General features: G+C 40.8%; 1 protein-coding gene across 1 annotated transcript in view; it reads right to left on the bottom strand.

Moving 5' to 3' along the window:
- Positions 1-5,406, bottom strand: part of Ces5a (carboxylesterase 5A) — a 280,153-nt gene extending 274,747 nt beyond the window's left edge. Inside the window, exons 1-3 of the mRNA XM_026778600.1 lie at positions 5,277-5,406; positions 4,472-4,541; positions 3,600-3,716 (exon numbers count right to left, since the gene is read on the bottom strand). The gene's annotated coding sequence lies outside the window, so the exon portion shown is untranslated. The remainder of the gene's footprint in view (positions 1-3,599; positions 3,717-4,471; positions 4,542-5,276) is intronic.
- Positions 5,407-6,752: the final 1,346 nt, after the last annotated feature.

The following is a 6,752-nucleotide window of genomic DNA, read 5'->3' as shown; positions in this document are numbered from 1 at the left end:
AAAGAAAGAAAGAAAAGAAAATTTTGAAAAACAGTTATGAGGATCAAATCAATTAATGCATGAAAGATTGTTTCAGTTCAAAAGTCAGAGACTATATGTACCAGGATGGCAAAAAACTATATGTGTTGTATCTCTGGCATCTAAGATTGCCTGACATATGGTAAGCAACCATAAACATTAAATGAATTCATGATTTAAAAAATGAAGATGATTATAAGGGAAATATTTATGAAGGAATAAAGTCAAGTATATAAGTAGACCAGATGCGGGCACAAACGTCTCCACTTCTGGCTAAAAATGATTGGCATCTCTCCATTCTCAAAAAGAGGCAGAGATAATATAAGCAAATAAAGATTGGTTATTGGCCAGTCCCTAACTCTGTCCCTTTTAGTTCTAGTCCAATCATTCCCATCTCTCCTACTACTGAATTTTTAAAAGCATTTCATTGCACGTTGACCCCATCAATTGCAGAATCATCATTAAGCCATCATATCACATGCTTTGATTAAGACTTGTATATATAGCCGGGTGGTGGTGGCATACGCCTTTAATCCTAGTACTTGGGAGGCAGAGGTAGATGGATCTCTGAATTTGAGGCCAGACTGGTCTACAGAGCAAGTTCTGGGACAGCCAGGGCTACACAGAGAAACCCTGTCTCCAAAAATAAACAAATAAAAACAACAACAAAAACATTAAAAACAAAAAAGATTTATATATGTCTTCTCTTTGGTCATTAAAAACCAGCACTGTCTTTCATTTGTATTATATGTGACTAGACCAGAGTTCTTTCTGCTCTTATCCCTCTCCAGAGTCTAGAGTAACCAGGGAGAAAGTTGGCAGACTAAATGACAGCTTAAGAAGGTCAGTGAAAATTTCTTTTACTTCAAGTTCTAAATTATAACAGCCAAATGCCTTGAGGATAGGGGATCTGTTTACAGTTGTGTTGATCTGAATTGTCCTCTGCCAGTCTTATATCTGTTTTTCATCATACACACAGGAATTTCATTAAAATGTTCTTCTCTGTCATACAGACCAGGATTTTGTAGGCCTTTGGAGGAAGAGATACATGCCTACATATAAACTAAGAAGCCACACTGCCTCAATGGAACGCATGTCCTTAGTACCTGGCAGACCTATAGAACACTCCAGAGCACACATGCTTTGGAGCACCCAAACAAAATTCAAAATGCTTAGTCTAGACAATCACCTTCAATTCACTTAGAAAGTCTCAGCAAATCGGCAGCCTCTACCCCCTCCAGTACAGATTAGGCACACTGGTCAGATAAAAATCCACCTTTTTGGAGGAACAAAGGCAGTTCTACTTGGGCTGGAGAGCTGGCTCAGTGGTTACAAGCACTTACTGCCCTTGCAGAGGACCTTGGGTCACCTCCCAGCACCCACATGGTGTCTCACAACCATCTACAACTCCAGTTCCAGGGGAATCTGATGCAACTCTTTTGACTTTGGTGGGCAGCAGGAACACGCATGGTCCCTATATATACATACAGGCAAAACACGTAAACACATAAAATAACTTTAAAAATTAGAAAAAGAAGGAAACATTAGTTAAAAAAAGAATTCTACTTGCAAAAAAAAACCCATTGTGATGATAAATAAGGATTTGATCTTTGAAGGTTACAGAAGACTAATGAGCTAATGTGTAAAATGTGTTTGAATTGCGTGTGTGCAAAAGGCTCTATGGAGACAGGAGATATGAGGATGCAAGAAACCTCTGTGTTTAGAGATCCCCTATCTTCTGAAGAACAGAGTAAGTTTTACATAAACTACTTGCAAATGTGTATGTGAAAATTCATTCTGTCAACCCAGCCAAGATAGGTTGAAGAATGTTTGTTGTTATTTCCATCATAACAAATTAAAATTTAAGCTTCTGACAAAAGATTTCCCAAGAAACTTCCAACACAAAACCATGACTATTAGGTAATGCCCTCATATTAGGACAAACTTCAATGTCAATTTCAGCTCTTGGTCAATCTTGCAAGAAAGCTCTAGTCCTTGCCCCTTCCAATACTCCAAAGGCATCCCTGTGGGTTTCCTTTGCTATCCTAATTGACAAATAATTAAAAATTTAAAATCACAAAGCACATTCTCTTTGGGGGTACCTTGTCAGAGTCCAGTGCTAGCCCAGACAGACCCTCAATTATTTCTCTCGACCAGACCCCATTATAAACTCTCTCTGGACCGGCGTGGAGGTGTGGGAATAAAGACACAACTCACATGGCTTTATTGGGAGGGAGATTCTCAGTGGTCCCTCATGAAGTCCTGAGTTCACATCCTGAGGAGTTCCTCTCATTTATTCTCCAAACAGCTTTTATACCAAAACATAAACTGAGTGGGAAATACACCAGCATTCTGTCTCCTAGGTAACCAGATGAATGGCATTTTGTCACTTCTGCATCTACCTGTCTGCTGTCACTAGGCTTGAATCAGCATCTCTATGAGGCATCCTCTAAATTACAAAGAAAGGAGCAACAACATCCTGACCCTTTGTTAGGGCAGTGACAGCCTATCTGCAGGGCTGTGTGACCACCTCAGGTGGGGCCTATGGCTTCAGAGCCTGGCTGCCACACCAAATAGAAATATGGGCCTACAGTACCTGAGCCATCAAAGTATATTCAACAAATAATGTTAACAACTGTGACCATATAATGGATTTTTATAACTTAAGAGTTCAATTCAGTGACATGCAAACATATGCTTCTTCAGGCAAGTCCTTTCTCTTAAAAGTATACAAAAATCTTATTTCTTCCTGAGTCATCTCATCTCTTTTTTTTTCATCTCATCTCTTGCACTTAACAATTTTACATAGGAAAATTAATTTTTCATGAACCCTCCAAAATAATAAAGTGAGACACAAAAGTTAGCCAAAGTACTTTTTTCTGGTTGGGATGTCAAAAACATTGGGTATATTCTCTTCTCATAAATGCCTGTTGGCCAATAAGTCTCCCATTTGTTGGTTCAAAATCAGTATCATTTTGTCATAGAACTTTACTTGATGACATTATCTTCTTGAACTCATTGAATCTTAAATATTTTCTAGAATAATCAAGTGAAAAATTTGTCGTAGGAAAAAAGCCCAAATGGCAGAGACAGGAAGAGGTTATATATATATATATATATATATATATATATATATATATATATATATAATTACTTGATTAAGCTCTTGCTCCTCCTTAGGTAACTTTAGTTTAAAAATACAATGACAACCAGAGGACAAGGGCCATTCTTGAATTTTTGGGACACAAAGGAAACCCTTTTCTTCAAGGAGCTTACATTCCAAAGAATATTAGGAATCACTTGAGGGAGAAATCTAAATCATTCTAAAAAAAATCATTCTAAAAGTGATCCCTCGGCACCACCTCAGACTTACTGAGATGGGGATTTCAGAAATGGAACTACAGGATCTAAATTTTAAATATAAATATAAAGCATCTCAGATATATTATTATAGATAACAATGCTTGAGAACCACAGCACTGGTGTGTCTGAGAGACATGCACAAAATATATCAGAAAAAAATCAGTTGAGGGATTATCTTTTAGAGACATAAAAGAAAGAGGAAAATTGAGGTCACCTACCTAAAGCCCATGCTGGATGAGAGCTGGGATCTTCTTCAAGTCATGAATCCCTATTCTCTAGAAGTAGAAGACTTTGCAGATATTACTTCCATGGAGTATGCAAGATATTCAAAGTACCTTTAGGGTTAAAAATATGACATATAATGTCTGTGTAGTGTAGTATGATAAACATTTGACTAAGGGGTGAGAACTCTTTTCTGATTAAAAAAAATCATCAGAAAAATATAATTCTGAGAATCATATGAAATAAAACCAAAGAGATTCTGTCTGTGGTCTAGGAATCCTAGCTTTTAATATTAGAACTATAATTTCCTCATTCCCACAGGAATTAATTGTGGACCAATTTAATATAGCTGGAATTTTTATTACTTATACTTCACAGAAAACTGAGATATTCTCATCCTTTCTTCCTTTGGGGGAATCAACATATGCCTGGGTTTGAGATTTCGGCTTTCCGATCTGAGCATGATTTACATGTGGATACAGCTTGCTGCTTTCAGCAGTTCAGAAAACTGCAAAGATTCATGGACTTGTTAATGAGTTTGCTGACCATGAACAATTTACTCAAGCCACCGAGTGCGGGCTCAGCTTGTTCATCTGTAAAATGGGTAGCCAGTTGTATCTTATTAAACCAAAACGCCCAAGACCTTGTAAGAACTTTCTGAAATCAAAGGGCTTATTGAGCCATTATTGACGCTAGCAGAAAAATAGATGAGTAGGTGCTGGGACAGATTCTACAACCACCACCATCCGGGCTATAACGTTAATCCCCCAGCTCCAAAATGTCAGAGTACTTTACAAAGCAAACATTGCTGCATACATATTACTTACATTGGGTCTACATTGGGTACTGGTAACAAGGGTGGGATTACCTGAAACAGCAAAGGTTTTGCCATGGGAGAACTACCAGGAAAGAAGCCAGGGCCTCTTGATTGGCTGGGGCTGCAAGAAGAATACATTGGCACCTAGGCAGTCAGGGTAGGCTTCCGTGAAGGTTTTAAAGTACATTCAAGAACATAAAAACAGTCTTTTGTGCTCTGGGCCCCATTGCTCGCTACTGGTTTAATCTCCCCTACCATCTCTCTTTTCTTTCATCCCGTGGCCCTTTGTAATTAAATGTAGGACATCTCGGAATGTTTCTCTTATCAATCTGTCTTCCTGGCCTAGGCTCTTGCCGCTCATCCATGACGCTTCCCACACTAGTCCTAACTGAGGTTTATGTGGGAGGATCACATGGGATCATTTTCGTGAAAGTGCTCCGTAAGCTGTAAAGCACTATACAGATGAAGTGGATTATTATTAGTCTTTTATGAAACTCAGCCATAAAGACGCAAAGTGACCCAGAAAAAAGAAAACAGGGTAGGCCAATCTGAAATACATCTACAGTGTTGGAACACAGCCTTCATACACAGTCGGTGGGTTCTTAATAAGTACTGAGGGAGTGAAGAAAAACTCCAAGCACAGGCTCATGCCTCTGCCACATAAGGACAGAAAGCAAGTAGAGAGACATGCACTTAGAGTCAGGGATAGGGCTTCACACACAACCAGAATGCCCCCAAGAGCGTACGGTTTTCACTTGTAAGTTACCTGGCATGAAAGAACACTAAATACATTTAATAGAGTAAAGCCATGCTCCACCCTCACCCCAAGCACACAATGAGACAGTTATGTCTTTACCTTCCATCCTTCAAATGCAGCCTTGTAGAAATGGCAGACCCTTAGTAAGACTGAAACTTGCCCTGCATCTGGTTCATGGTAGATCTTCACAACTACTCCAGCAACCTCTGAGGAAGCAAGGTCTGTTTGGGATCTGCAAAGACGATTTTAGTGAGACTTGATTTTAAGTCAAATCAGATCCATCCTTTAATACTCGCCCCACCCACCCAGCATAAACAGGAAGGAGATGGGGGATTACTTATCTGCCGTATAAAACAACTCTCTATAGAATATTTTGTCAGTTTCCTCGGATAGATAGGATATGACTCAAATTTAAATATTCCAATTGTATTGAGTATAACTTTTGACAGCCATTTGTAGAATGAGGCAACCCCACAGTGGGAGACACCAAACTTAAAAAATGCAGTAGAAAAATATTTTTTCTAGGTGGGCCTTAATTGCCTTTTCTTCCCCCATTGCAAATGTATTTTTATTCTGGGTGACATTTTCAAAACAGGAGTTTTTTTCCCCATTGTTGAAATGAAGCAAACAAGTTTACTTTCAGAGTCTCAGAAATGCCCAGCATGGGGGACAGGGTGGGGACATGTTTTCCACTGGACACTTGCCTGTCTTTTCCTTGGGCAGCCTTGCCTGTTGGCTCCTCTAGGAAGGCCCCTGGGGCTGCCTGGTGGAACTGATTGTAAAACAATCTTGTGCAGTAAGAATGAATGTCTTCAGTCTCTCCAAGACCACCCAGAACATGACCAATCTTTGGCAACTGTCTCCTGGTTTCCCCAGTGTTGGCTTAACTCTGGTTTCTGAGTCTTTGAGACAACATGGCCATGGGTATGTTTCTTCTTGTAGTTTGTTACTTTAAGACAAAAGAGGAAGACACCTCTCCTCTCATCAAAAACCTATGAAGAATTCACTTCATCAGTTTATGTTCTTTCTGGGAATACAAGAACCAAGCAAAACCGGCCATGCTAGAGAGAAAAATTTAAGGAAACAAACATTTGCTAGAGGCTTTCATGAACGACTGTCCCTGGGCCTTTGGCATCAAGCCATCCTAGGATGGTAACCATCTCTAGCATCCACAGCGAGGGTGGGAATCTCACAGTAAGGCTCACGTTGGCCCAGGAAGGCGAAAACTCCTGCGGAGCAGGCCGTGCCTCTTCTCAGCCTGCTGCGTTCCTCTCCACGAGCCCCGCCTCTGTACACTAGATGCTCAATAAATGCGGGCCCGAGTCCGTCCCTGGCGCCTTGTATTCCGGCCTGCGCAGGTTTATTCTGACTCGCTACCTCCTCACGTCTGCTGAGGTACTAGAGCTTGGCTAGGGGCTATGTCTCCGGCCGTAGGAGAATAATTGGAAAGGCGAGCTGCCGGAGACACCAAGCCAGAGCCCGGGAAACCGGGAAGCAGGAGGCACGGGCGGCGGGCTGGGGGCCACCTGACCGCCGCGCTCCGCTTGACAGAAGGCAGGCCCGGCGGCGCTCGAG

Source organism: Microtus ochrogaster, chromosome 4 (assembly GCF_000317375.1).
Source record: "Microtus ochrogaster isolate Prairie Vole_2 chromosome 4, MicOch1.0, whole genome shotgun sequence".
NCBI lineage: Eukaryota > Metazoa > Chordata > Mammalia > Rodentia > Cricetidae > Microtus > Microtus ochrogaster.
The sequence above is the reverse complement of the archived record's forward strand: the minus strand, read 5'-3'. Positions and strand labels throughout refer to the sequence as shown.